Source organism: Morone saxatilis, unplaced genomic scaffold, assembly GCF_004916995.1.
Source record: "Morone saxatilis isolate NCDOM2014 unplaced genomic scaffold, NCSU_SB_2.0 Contig12, whole genome shotgun sequence".
Classification (NCBI taxonomy): domain Eukaryota; kingdom Metazoa; phylum Chordata; class Actinopteri; family Moronidae; genus Morone; species Morone saxatilis.
The window spans coordinates 19,169,071-19,184,315 of NW_023339674.1; the positions used below are offsets into that span (position 1 = coordinate 19,169,071).

Here is a 15,245-nt window from a genome sequence, read left to right on the forward strand (position 1 = left end):
TGTGTGTGTGTGTGTGAATGACAGAGACATGCAAGGACACATGGGCCACAGAGGAGCCATGAGCTCAGCGAGGGGTGGAGCAGCTGATTAAAGTGCTGGAGCAGCAGCACATGGTGCTGCAGATGAGGGAGGACTGCTGGAAAATAAAGAAACGAAGATGAAGTAGATGTGGCACTGGCAGAAAATATCAAAGTGACTTTCTCACTTTTGATGAGACTTGAAGAAACGCAGCAACATGAACCCCATAGGGTTCGATTGAGCTTTAACACATCACAGTTGGTACAAAGTTGTTGTTGACGGCGTTCTCTCTGGCACAGTGATTCTGGGTCCTGGCCAAAGAACTGCGGGTTAAACCATAGTAAATATTTTGATTACATACAGAAGCTGCACTGGTGTTTATTTTAGTGAAATCACTTTCAGGATCAAATGTAAACAGTTATTAGACAGATGCACCATCAGATTTCTTTTCCCGAACCTCCGGAATTAGAAAAGACCACAAAGCAGGTTGAATCTTGTGTTCTATATTCATGCATACAAAGACAACAGGCCAAGCTGAGGTTTAAAGGGTCATTACTCATGGAAAGAGGTCACAGATCGGGGGTCAGGGATCGTGAGAGGCACATTGTCCTGGTTCTGATTATCAATAACCTTTAATGTTTATACCCAAAGGCACATATTATGCAACATTTAGGTGTGCCTGTGCATTAACACTATTGGAGATCAATCTACAATCTGTTGTTGGATCAATCATTTGTGACAAATGTATGTTATCTGCATGAATTACACACACTGAGTTTGTAATGATTTGCTAGAGTCGAATTGGTTTGGGTTTGTTATTGAATGAGACAAAATGATTTTTTTAGAAGCAATTGGAATAAATTATGACATTTCAGCCTAAATGTTGGGTTATTTACTGCATTACATCTGCGCTTGCGTGTCTGTTCTTTGGCTTTCTCCTCTCAGGAGTGTTTAATTGCCTTTCCCAGTGTTACTAAGTGTTGTGTTGTTAATTATGTTGCTAAACAGCTGCATATCTGATGTTTTTAATATTAATTATGGCCAAAGTCAAAAAGGTTAATTGCCTATAACAGCAAATGCCTGACCACAATTTGACCAACAGAACACAGTGCTGTTCCAGAAGAATGAGGAATGGGAGACGTGTGGTTAATTTCTATGTTACATTACACACCTGCAGCTCTTATTTTCTTCAGTTAATCATTGACCATCTTATTGAAGGTCCTCTTCTGCTCTCCTTCAACTCCAACCAAGTTTAAATAAATCCACCACAGCCCCATTATAGCACAAGAGGGATGTAAACAAATATCCCCTGCACTGCTTCTGCCCTCCATGTGAAATCATTGTTTAGGCAAAATGAGGCAGTGGCACCACAGCTGCAACACGCCTTAGAGGCTGTCTCCAGGACTTGGCTTGTAGCTGCAATTATTTGGGAAGAAGCATTTTGGGTAGCTTCATTATTGATGGCCTGTGTTTCTACTGCGGGTCTGTAGTTAATATTTATGAGGGTAGGTGTGAGAGAAGAAGAAAAAGCTGTGGACATCTCTGTGTTAGCACTCCAACATCCTTAAAAAGTCATTCTCTTCATCTGTATTCCTAACTTAATCTAAATTGATTCAGGGCTGCCAGTAAAGGCACATGGCGGCTAATGTGTAACACCCTTGTTAAAAATCTAAGCTGTAAGTTTCAGTATCGCATTGATCATCAGGACCATTTGGTAAAGTCTGGATTCTGCAGCAGAATAAGTGATTAATGAGGCACAACACAGCCTGTCAGTTTGATGGCCATGTGTTGAGACACAATAATGAATTATATTGTCCTTCCCCACAGCTGGAATGAACATTTGTTCACACATATAGGAGAATAAAATATAGCCCAAAAAAAGGTTTAAAAAAAAGCACCTCAAGGGGTTCTACTCCACTGATTATGTGCAGATTAAATAGTCAAATGTTTCAGTTTAAATGTATCTAATCCTTCTTGTGTTTACACAAAAAAAAGCAGATAAGTAGTGACGTGTCTGTTCTGCTCCTCTGGATGAGTATTGACAAGAGCCCTGTACATCTGAGGAAATTCAATGAATCCACTTATTTTGTGTGGTTGGACCTCTGTTCAGGACTGTGTGTGCTTGATTGAGTGTGATCTGTCTCACCTTTCTCTTAGTTGAACTCGTTATGACAGGACAATTCACCATTTAGTGTTAGTACATAGAGATTGGGGACATCATGTAATTCCGAGCATATCTCCACCCAGCAGAAATCTAATCAACCAGAGTAATTGAAATCACCGGTGTGGGTGTGCTGAGCCTTTAGGTGGACTGATGATCAATCAAGCTGTGCAGCAGTGTCATTCAAAACCTGTGTTGCATTTTCCAAAACAAAAATCACCAGGTTTTGTCCAGTCTACAAAATAATTCAGTTTCCACATTCGAAACATTGCTTATCACTATGGTATACGCCTTTTTCAGGAACACATTTTGACATGTCACAGTTGGAAAAGCAAATGTCTAAAGGATAAAATTCAATTTAACTGCTTTAGTTTCAAAGCCCTGATATTGTGCATTCTGGCTCACTGTCACTTGAGTAGAACAGTATAATTGTTAAAGTTATTGGAAACTGTTATGATAAAGTGTTTTGGTTTAGGCAGGCTGAAGGAAGCAGGCTCAGAACTGACATCACACCTGGGAAGGTGGCTCTGACTCATTAGCTGCCAGGAGTTGCACCTGCCAAGAGATTGTTGGGTTTGAATTGAGAGATGAGCACTGTCTACAACAAGCAAGTCTGTTTTGTCAGTTATATAGTTCTACTGTTCACTTGTTTCTTTATTTTGTGTTTTCCTTTCAATGCGAGCACTCTCCACCCACACAGAAAGTGACAACATAACAAATTGTTGTCTGCCATTCACATGTCAGTTAAGCTAATAAGGAGTCCTGATGGCCTTGCTCTTGAATGGGATGTTCTTTATACCCACGCGTTTCCCTTTATAACTTTATATAACAGGGTACAAATGGGTTTGTAAGTACCATATTTTTAGTTTATTTGGATTTAAGAACCCACAAATAGAGAGTTGAGGTCGGCAGTGATTTGTTTTAAAGGTTAAGATACAGCCTTGTTTTACATTTATATTGTGTCTGCCTTTTTTTTTTTTTCTTTGTGCATCTTAAAAATGAAATCTCATTCTTTTTGACAGCAGCAGTTATTTCTGTTTGGTTCAGATGTGGTTTGTTGTGAAGGAAACGCATTAACCTGTCTCGGTCTATCGCTGAACACGGGTCAACAAATCACTGTGATTCTAACTAGAGCTGGAGTTAGGAAAATTATTTCTGGTCGACCATTGTTTGTTCTTCAGAAAGACCTCAATCAGCCCGTCAGGCAGTCTGTCAGTTAGGAGAAAGAAAGAAGGTGAGCAGGCGGGTAAATGATTTCAATCTTCAAGTCATATACATATGGACAAACCAACAAATAGAGATATAAATGTAGTGTTTTCTTTATGGCTTTTCGCAGCAGAATCAAAACTAATAGCTGGTAGGGATGTGCTTTCTTGGATTCAAATGCAACATGTGTTGTGGGGTCAAGACAGTAAATGATCCTCTTAAGAGGAGGAAATTACTCTGATCACCCAGTTCTCTCTTTCAACCCCTGTCCCTCTCCATCCATCTTCTCATGTTTCCCCATGTAGAGGCCCTCCTCCATGTTCAATTGAAAATGAAAAGAGAGAACAGTAGCTGAGCTGCATTAGAAGAGGCTCAACAATTTGTCCAAAAAAAAGTAAGACACGCTCCAGTGGTCATCTTACTTTTTCTTTTTCTCTCAATTTTCTCCTCTTTTTCATCCTTTATCAGCATTTTCATTCCTCCTCAACTCTTTAAGCAAATCGGTCACTAGAGGGAAAGTGGGCATACAGTAAAAGGAATGCACACCTACACAGTCCCATCACTTTCAGAGAAAGCCACAGTAACATTCAATGAGATACACAGGTGGTTTGAAGAACTCCCAGGTCAATTTCAGCAAAATAAATTGAATAGCAACATCCTCTATCTGTGCACACAGCAATGTCCTCGAGTTGGTTTTCTGCTCGACAGGAAGCACACCTGATGCTTTTTCTTTTTTTCTTTTTTAATTATTTTGCACCTACCCACACACTCTCTGGCCTCATTTAGCCTTAGATTAAATCTAAGTTTTCTCTCCCTTCCTCTCTTTTCTATCAAATGTGACTTTTCCTTTCCTTATTTTTCTGACCACATCTTCATATCTTATCTCCAGTTGCCGCTGCCACAGTCACACCCCCCAACCCCTCATTCTCTCACGCCTTTAATAATCCTCCATTTATTCTTTCCCTATCATTTTCCTTGCCCCCCTTCTATCACTCTTTTACTCATTTTTCTTTCCTCTCCTGTTGAGTCCATCCCTGTGCCCTCCTCTCTTCCAGCCTCACTCCTCCAGCACGTTGCTCTTTGCCAAGACCTACAGTATAGCACTGTATTGAAATTGCTCTGCAGTGCAGAGATTGGGGTGAAAACAAGCCTGTAGCCCCCCTAGCATTTCTCCCAAATAACACATTTCATTTCCTGCCACACTTCCTCACTCCCACGCAACCCCTAACCTCTCCCCACCCTTCTCTCTCTGGCTCCCTGCTTCCGTCTCTTTCTCTCTCTTGCTGTGTGTTTTCCTGTCAAAGGCCAATACAATTATTCATACAGAAATGTCTCTGTACTGATGCATAAAATGAAACGTATTCAAGCTCACACGCTCACTCGCCTGCATACTTGAATCACCAAATATGCTCACAAGAGTGTTCACAAAATCTATTCTCCTTCTTTTTTCTTTTTTTCCTCTCATGCAGACTTGACCACTCACACACACCTGTTTTGCCATATATAAAACCAATATGTACCCAAGACCATATGAAGAGCTAATGCATAACTCATGTTTAAAAGAGAAACACCCCTGCAGGGCTTCTGTATTAACTAATTCATCCTTTGAGACTCACTCCTCTCACATCAGCTCATATGATTGAGCTTGAAAGATTCATGAGGTTGGGGCTATTAATATCATCGGCCCCTAACCCACCTTACCAGTGTGTCCACAGATCTGAGCGATGAGGTCAAAGAGGATGGAGGGGAAATGGGAAGGACTGTGGCTGAGTATAATCCATGTTTTGTTGTAGATACATATGGGCAGTTGAGATTTTTGGTCAGTAGATCAGAAAATCTGGTGATTTGAGGTGAATTGAGGCATAAAGTGAAATTGGCATGCTTAAACCTAGAGGAATTGTATGCAATAAAGCTGACTTATAACCAAAAGTGTAACCAAAGAGTTGCATGAAGAAAGAAAGAAAGCTGCAGATGGATGGATTCACAGTGAGTTGCTAGGGTGTGTAGGGGAAGATAAATGGAAAGGGCTGGTTCTGCCATGCTGCTCCCCTCAGGACATCCCATTCACTCCTTCATTAATGATGGAATGGATTTATGTGTTTGGCTCCAAATCTTCCAAAGTTCTAGTGGTTGGGTCAATAAGTTGAGTTGAGTTTTACTGCTATTTCTTGGTTTTTACTTTTTTTACATCCAGTGCTGGCCACGGGGTGAAAGGAAGCACCATTAGAAAATGATGATTCATGCAATGATGCATCTTGATTGCTCACACAAGGTACAACGGCCCAGACAAACATAATAACATAATAGTGTGGATACTGGAAAACGTAGAGTCTGGTATTTACTGGAAAAGTCTTAAGAAATAGACAAAGAACAATAATATGGAAATCAGCATTTTTGTACTTGTGCGTCTGTGTGCACCTTTGTGTTTGTGTATTAAAGACTCTACTGAAACAAAGATGCCTCCTCTAAACCTCATTAAGCCTAACATGCAGTCATCATAGCGAAATACTACAGTCTAACCTTAAAATGTTGTTTTCTAAATATAACTGGATCATCTTTTTAGCTGCAGTAGTTCATTCCAATTACTGCTAAAACAGCAGCTCAGTGTCCAGCTGTATGAACAAAACAATTGTGTGAACAACATATTTTAGATGATACGTAGATGTATATCATAAAAAGTGAAGTGCAAAATCTGTAGAGAAAAACTCTAATGCACTCAAATATTGTACTTTAAAGAGAAATTGTCACGCTAAAAAAACATTTTAAATGTAATTTTGGATGAAATGTTGCAGTTTTCTAAACAACCAAAAATGGCCTGACAATTATATTTTAACATATGACTATATGTGCACAGTGACTTGGATGAACCATGCATGAGGCTGGATGTAACAGCGAGTGTGCAAATGGCACAGTGTGTGTCTTTTGTGTGATTGATGACCAGCAGTTTGTCACAGTTTGTCGGCAGCTGAGGAGCTGTTAAAGGGCTATGATTGGCTGGCTCAACCTGCATCGACATGCCTCATTAATTCATCCACGCCACTGGATTCCTCAATCAGCATTATGATTGGTTGTACCATCCCCCGCCACCACCCGTACTCTTATCCCAGTCCTGCCAACACCAACAGGAGTGCCTGATTGGCGCTGCTCGGCCTGCAGCTGACTCAGGCAGTGATATGTAGACATTTACATATGCACAAAAGCATTCATACACACAATAAGAGACACACATATGCACACAAAACTGGTCAATGCACACAAATGATCAAACACAAAAATTCAAACAGAGACACATGGAAGCACACAGATATAAATTAACACAAATACAACCTACTAAGCCCTGCCGATGTGTACCAATGTGCAGTTACACTCTGTTCACACTACTAAGAGATGGCTAAATGGCATAATTTCCCAGTTTTCAATCAGTGTTGACACTCCTTCCTCTCCAAACTCCTCAGGACAATGAGAAACAAAGGACATGCTGGCTGCAGAGTTGAATGACAATGAGCTGCAGGGCTCTCTCTATGTGTGTGTGTGTGTGCATGTGTGCACATGTGAGCGCTGCTTGCAGTATCTCTGTGGTATAAACACACCTACAGATTAATGAGCTGCTGGCCAAGTTGCCAGGACTCACCTCTCTCTCTTTATCTCTCTCTCTCCAACACACACACACACACACACACCTCCACTCTCCCAAAGACACACATTCACACACTTGCCACTTTGAGTTGCCTCATCTTTACTGCTCTGTTACTCTTCTTTGTAATTTACTCGTCAGCTGAAGTGTCTGGTACAGTGAATGAATATGCATGCGTGTGCCGATATCTGTTTGGTTTAGCTCAGCATGTGTGTGTTAGTGTGTGTGTGTGTTGTGCTGGATGGATGGAGGCAATGACTCTGTATACACCGGCTGACAGCTGTAGGAGGAAGTGAAGCATATAAAGGCTGGCCACGTAGAGAGCGGGACAAATTGATTTCCCATGAAGACGGGGAAGTGGGTTTTACACAGGGGGGGCCTTATCAGCGTTCCAGAAACACTCACACAACATCACACACACACATACAGATACACAATCACTTGCACACTGGGATTTGAAAACTTATATCATCAAGTATAAATATGGATCACATTATGCTATATTCATATGAGAGTTCACACAAACATAAAAACAATATGACCACATGCAAATTGTCCTGCAGACTATATTCATGAGTTTTCTACCACTAGTAGTGTTATAGACCAGTGTTTTTATGAGTGGGTCCATGTATTGTTTGTATCCTGCACCCAATACAACACAGTTCACAACCCATCCTTGGTTTCACGCTATTCCACTGATCAACAGTTGGTTTTGTTAATGCCGTGAACAAAAAAATACTAACTAACAAACATGGATGTAAATAATCCACAATTGAACATAGATAAACATCAACTAAATTTTTTATGAGGAAGGAAATTCAACACTCAACACATTTGTTAGACCTCAAGGATACACAGACAATTAGTTTTGGTGAGCAACACTAAACGTAAACAACTCTAACAACAAACTCTACAGGCCTTTAAATAAAGCTCAGCGAAAGTTCAATCAGGGAGATCTTCTCATTACGCCTCATTCATTCACAATTCTCTCACTCTCCTTTTTAATCAGCTGTTACTTTTTCAGTTAATCCAATCAGATTCAGTCTTCCTCTCTGCAGCTTTCAGCTGAAATTTTTGTGACTCTCCTCCACCCCTTTCACCTCTACTTCACCATATCCATATGAGATCATCAGAAGTCCTCATTGCATGCAGATATTCTGCATTCTCTTTATTCCTTCACCACCACCACCGCCAGTGTCTAGACTCCATCGGGGGGTTTCCCTGTAATTAATTAATAAAGCTTCACCAATTCCTTCAAATACACTGACGTCACGATGGGGTCTAATCCCCAAAGGCTTTCCTATTTCTCAACTTCATTCTGCACATATCAATTAAATATTTGTTAATTCAAAAAAGTCTCTCCTGATTAAAATAACCAAAGCTAGGGCTGGATGATTAATCGTTGATATGACGTTTATTTGAAAGAGAGTACAACATTTCTAATTTGTTTAAATTATAACTTTATGACAGTGACATTTAATAATTTACAGTGTCTAATCACCCTGAGACAAGTGATATTGTAAACAGGCAATTTCACTGGCTATAATAGACCCAGACATTTTGACTTATTATAGCAGAAAAAGCACGGATAAAACAAATTTCATTAACGACTTTGTTTCATCAAGCTGTAGCTAATTAATGGTAATTCCACAAGTTAGTAAAACAATAAAAATGAAGTCTTGGCTGTTGCCTGTTGATGCTGTTTATAAAAGACCATCAGAGTGGTATAGATGATCATCTCATGTCAATTTCAGAGAGATGACTAGCAAGTAGCGTAAGTGCAATGGACCGGGGCCCAGCATCTTATAAGGGCCCACAAGGGACAACAACAATTGCCTAGTGTCTGTGGGTTCGCACCTTCACATACCGCATTCAGCAGTGAACAGTAGCTTGATCAGAGAAAGACTCAGTGGCTATACTCTTAGCGTTGTTAATGAAGTTCTGATGGGTGAATACAGGTGTCTCTTTGTTATGGAGTGGGATCAGGGATTTAAATTACCTCTCAAATATTAGAAAATGCATACTTAGTGGAATCTGTGTCTGTGATAACATGTGGCCTCTGTGCCATTGATGATGAATGGTGATTATTGAATTGTTTATTAAGTAATTGTGTGATCAGATGCCGTCATCGCTGTTTGTTCTGTGGTTATTGAGTGTAAACTACTTTGTGTTGATTTGTTACTGCGAAAGAGTCTTGTCAGTCTGTCAAGATAATTTTAGCTAATGTTAGTTTAAGCACCTGTAGTGCAGCGCTTTCAGCAATTTCAAAATATTGTTTGGATCCTCACACATGTATGACCACACACATACAGTCTATACATACACAAGTACACATAAATTACACACTTTAGTGACCTAACCCAATAGTAGAAGTAGTTGTTTTTTTTAACTTATCTCTATGGTGGCGGGCCAGAGATTCAGAAAAAAATAGCAGAAGACAAGAATGAGACCAAGAGAGATGGAACAAGAAAGCATGAAAGAGAAAGAGATGATTGAGAGGATATAGTCCTTGACCAGGCCTGAAAAATGCCAGTTTTGCTTAAGATTTACCAGAGGCCAGTTATTTGGTTCCTGAGCCATTTCCTTTGAGATGTAGATTTAAAGATTCAACATCAGAGCTCCCTCCACTCAGAAACACATCCTTATATAATTTCACTGTCAGTGATTAATTGATTCTGACAGCACTAAGGAAAAAATAGATAATTTCACTCTACTATTTCCTCTTTAAGTATGTCAGAAATAGCGACAGGAGGCAGAGAATAGCCTGTCATTTACCCCTCTGGGGAACTGCTCTACTTTAAGAGCAGAGTTATTGTATTTTTTAAGTATGTACGCTCACACAAGTAAGGACCACAAGAGAAGGAAGTGAGGAAGGACGGAGGAAAGTAAAGGGGAAGGAAATGAGGAAGACAGCAATGTAGAGAGCTAATGAAGGAGGGACAGAAAAAGTGATAGCATAAGCAATCCATTTCAAGAGTTAGACGTCTAGCTCCTTTAAGCTGAGGTGAGGTGTGTTAATGATCACACCCTGGGTGTCTCAGGCAGATAAAGTTGTCAAGGAACAGGCCAAACCCCACATGGCCCAGAGGGACGCTGCTTCTGCTAACACCAGGAGGCCTAAAGGGACACCTGTAAACCCTCCTGACTCAAAGGAAATTAGCCTGGTAAGACCCACGGGGCAAAGGAGGATAAACTTGCCATTTAGAGATTTCCGGAGGGAGGGAGAGAAAATAGAAGGTGAAGAGACTCGGAAGTGACTAATGAAAAAGAAGTATGGAAGGCAGTGAGGGAAGGAGGAGGAAAGGAAATGTCTGCGGAGGAAGAGAAATGAGGAGAAGAAAAGGGAGGAGAAAGGAAGGGAAAGTTTAAAAAAAAGTCCTTCACTCTCTCCAGTTTCTTTCTCTCTCCTTCTGTAAGGAGCCAGAAATAGAGACTGAGGCTGTATGATACTGGTGGCACTGTGGCAGCTTGCTTGGCTTCTCCCATCCCTGGCTTCTTTTTCCTGGCCAGTGGCCTCCTCCCACACAAAATATAAACAGACACTTAAGATGGAGCCAGTGAATACACACACACACACACACACAGACACATAGCATCAGTGAGCGGAGTCAGGCTGTCAGAACTGAAGGCTAGCAGAGCGATGTGAGATGTTGTGACACCTTACCTCATTACATTTTCCCAGGCTGTTATGAATGTTGCAGCAGCGCTGTCAACCAAAGCGAAGGCCTGTCTGAAACATACTGTGGGCACACGCATCCACACTCACACGCCACTGACGCATGCACTTTCACACATTCACATTGCAACACATGAATTAAGATGAATCTTTTGCTGTTTTTATATTTCATGTCCTGGTGTGATTTTTGGAAATGTCTACAAGGCAGGTTTCAGGCTCACTTTGCTCGCTTCCCCTCGACGCACAAGAAAGTCTGGTAAACCCAGACGATTTGGATCGTTGCCTGCGTGCAGCTCTCAGTACATCGTCGGGGCTCCAAGATGTAATTGCGTCTGGGGCTGGTGGTGAGGTAACATATCCCTGTTCATCCTAACATCTTAGCCAAGTAAAAGGGATGAAGCTTTTTCTGTATTTTCACCAGAAACCCCAGGATGAAGGACTTTTCTCCAGACGCCGGATCCTCTGATAGGTTGATCAGCATTGCACTGAGCTCTCTGGAGAGCAGCACAGAGCCTTGGGCTGTACCAGAGCTGCTGTGTAGTCTGTCTGTTTCCTCTTCTCCCTGCTGATCCTGATCCCTTTGTAATCCACCCGCACCCAAACACAGCTGAAGGCCCAGGACTCTGCAGTACATTGCCTGCACAGACACGCACGTAAACACACAGAGACACATACAACTCACACTGTCATTTGAGACAAACGCACACTCACAGGTGCTAGCAGATACACAAGTACGCATGCAGATATGTGCAGTATGTATTAGCATATAGACATATATATACAAACTTAGCAAACACTGAAAAGTTCATCATGTTATAGTTGACCTTGAAAACAGCAGCTGACAAAGAAAACTCTATTTAGTTGCTGTTGTTTTAAAATCATATAAAACTGTTCAAATTTCCATTTTTCTCTGAACACTTACATTCGCACCCTTAAAAGTTAAGACAGAAAGTTTTTCTTGATCTTGGAAATGTCAGTTGACAAAATAATCCATTTAGTAGCTGTTCTGGAGCTTTAACACCTGGGCAAACACCATCTGCTAATACAGATCAAGAAATATAAGCAAAAGCTACTAAGCTGACCTTGAGGTGAGATTGTTTTGTCAGTTAATCATATTATAGTTTTTTCTGCATGTATAATGTAATACCATATCTCATACATACAAATCTATAAGCTGCAGACATTTTGAAGTATGTCTAAGATTATGAAGAACATGAGGGAACTGATATCCCTCTGAGAGGTCCAATATACAATGTATGGATATATAAGAATCCTATCATAATTCTCTACTACCTGCACAGTAATCCGGTAGTTATCATGGTCTAGAAACCAATGTCACCCCACCCACCCCATGTTTCATATGTTTTAAATCAGCCTTTTTGTTTCATAAGCCTACATATTGCAACCGAAGAATTTTAAGTGCACAAAATATGGAAGGAATGTTTAAGTGCAATGCTTAAAATGAACACCTGTTAAACTTTACTCTCAAATCTCCTCTGCTGGGATGCTTCAACATCTTCTTTTCTTGACATAACAGAAGGAACTAATCTTTGGACAAAGCAGAAATCCATTTAAACACAGAGGACTAATTTTTCAACTGCTGTATGGGCATGGGGTTGTCTAATGGTACACTCCGACTTAATGCTGTCTGGACCTGTAGTTTTACAGATTTTACAGGCTGTAACTGTGTTTTCATGGATGTATAGATAGGCGTGTGCAGGAAGATGTCACAATAGTTGTAGTGATGTTTCTCTACCACAGTCACACTACTGTCATTTCATTGTTAAATGTGGCTCTCTTTACCTCACCTCCAAGTAGATGCATGATGGCTATATATACATACCTATATATATACTATGTGCTCATTGTTTTATTATACCTGTGGCAAACATGTTAGCAAACTTTACACATCCAGCAGACTCCAAGCAAGGTTAGCATTCACTCAGCGTTGTGTTTCTGGCCATAACCAAAAGATCCAATACTGTTTTTTCTGTACACTCTTTTCAGTCCACCAGCTCCTGGGGGAAATATCTGGTTCTTGCTTTTAAACACTCCACTATGTTCACCAGCTAGTTGCTAACTTTGTGTACAGTGGGTTTTTAGAGATTTTTTTATGAGCTTCTGGCTGGAAAAACTTGCTTGCTGCTGATGTAAACAGAGTCGATATGAGTGGTGAGTCAAAATATTGAAGTTGTGGGCCGAAAAACAAAAACAGTGAGCTGAAAGACATTAAAAATACTCTCCAGTATTATTTGTGCAGCTTTAAGTTATTATTGCGTGATCAACATCTATTGGGGCCCAAAAGACTCAGAAGTAGGAGGGAAGACCACCACTTCCTCTCTGTAGCAAGCGACTAGGCATTCACACACATTATAAAACACATATGCATCAAGTTTATGCTTGCAGCTGTGGATATCCATTCTGTAAACACACACAATGTACTGTGCCAACACACACACAAGAGTACAAACATTCAAGGAGTGTGGTTTATTAGTTTCTCTTTTAGGCACCGTTCACACACACAATCCTTACACAAACAGACAAATAAATTCACTTAAACACATAAAAATTCATTTTATGCTCATACTCATTAATGCTGATGTGTATACACACACACACAGCACAGCACACACCAGCATTATAGTTATTGACACAACACAACATGGTCCATTGAGTGGGCATGCTGTTTGGACGAGCGGCGGTTCAATAGAAAGGTATCCATCTTTGTAGAAGGGCATGGAAATGTCAATGCCCCTCAGCTAGCTAAAGGAAGTCAATCATCCAGGGTCTCACACAATGAAAGATGACAAACACAAAGAGCCTTTCAGCAAAAACCTTTGTGTGACAAACATTTCCATTTCAAAGCCTTCATTTTACAGGATGTCATGTCAATTTATTTTTACATAATGTCGGCTGTGGTTCGGAGGCAATTAGGAGAATATAAAAAGGGTGACCAGATCTGTCACTGCTGTTGGTTGATAAGAGGGCAGACTGGCACCCTGTGTGTTTGTTAGAGTGTGTTTCTGCATGGGTGTGTGTCACAGATAGAGCGATCGGGAGTACGCTTCCATGTAGCTGACAAAAAAAGTCTTCCTCTGTCGCATTAATATTGTCCCTTCATGCCCTCCATACAACCCTGTCAGATGTGAAGTCTCCGGGTGGCATTTACTAGTTCAAAAGGTTCTCTGTGTAATTGATCAGACTGCTGTTTGATCTGCACTGCTGGCATTTAGTCTACATAGAAAAATGTGCTTTTCCAGCTCTGTTAGGACAAACTGGCTGGCTTTCAAATGCCTCTGCCTGCCACCAACAGTCGTTTGGTGCGGATGGATGACAACATGTAATGAGATTCCTCTGCTCACCTCTGCTCGTGTAGCTGAACGTGTGTACTTGCATAGTGAATCAACACAACTGTGATCTATTTACACAAACATGTCACAGTGTATAGTAAATGTGTGCATAATAATGTCTTTAATTCTTGTCACTAAAGGACTTTTTCCTTCATTCTTTGTCTGAATGTTAAAATTTAACTCATTAGTGCCGTCCCCATTTCTCTTTAGAACTCTTTTTTTTCTTTTTTCATTGTTGCTGCCCTCTTCATCTTTTCACTTAATTAAGCACTTTTTGTCAGTTTCTATACCAACTCCTGAAGCAATTATGGCATGAGACATTTTGCAGAAACAGGACTCTCACTCCTTCAGAAAATTCCCTCAAATGTTAAATAGCTCTAAAAACGTAATACTGAATTTCACTACTCCCAGCACTCTTTCAAACAGTCAGTTGACAGGCAAATGGCTGCAATCTTAACCCTCTCAACAGATGTTTGTAGTAGTTTTGGCATTCAAAATGGGCAGCTGGCATCTTTACTCCCTCTCCACTGCACTTCAGCTACATCACAAACACCTAAACACAGGAACAGCGATCACTTAAAATCAGATCCAGAATGAACCTCGCACAGAGGAAATTGTAGCTATTTTTGTGTCAAAGCCAACAAATGCAAAAAGTAAAAAAAAATATCTCATGCGTCTCACTTTGACATTTCCTTTTATTTGATGTTGAGGGTGAATAGTTATGTGAGCGTTTGGAGTAGAGAATAGGACATCTGCAAAACAACTCACTGCTACGCAACCGAAAAGATGACCAAAAGAAGACGGCATTCAGTTAATTTTAATGAGCAGAGGAAGACAGATAAGAATAAAGACATCTCAGACTTTATTTAATCAGTGAACTAAAACAGGCTTTCTCTTTGCAACTAAATACCTCACATCATGTTCCTGGTAATATCCATATATTGACCTCTGACCTCAGTGACCCACTATGTTCAAAACATTTAGAACATATTTAAAATCTATACATACAATTCTTGTAAGTATGGGGCGGCTGTGGCTCAAAGGCAGAGCGGGTCGTCCACTAATCGGAAGGTTGGTGGTTCGATCCCCGGCTTCTCCCGCCACATGTCGAAGTATCCTTGAGCAAGATACTGAACCCCGAATGCTGTGCATCGGTGTGGGAATGTGTATGAATGCGTTAGTTTCTGTTCGATGGCCTTT

At 40.6% G+C, this 15,245-nt stretch overlaps 1 protein-coding gene across 1 annotated transcript in view; it reads left to right on the forward strand.

Moving 5' to 3' along the window:
• The window catches only part of ncanb (neurocan b), a 93,004-nt gene that overhangs the window by 47,313 nt on the left and 30,446 nt on the right, over positions 1 to 15,245 (forward strand). The window lies entirely within an intron of this gene.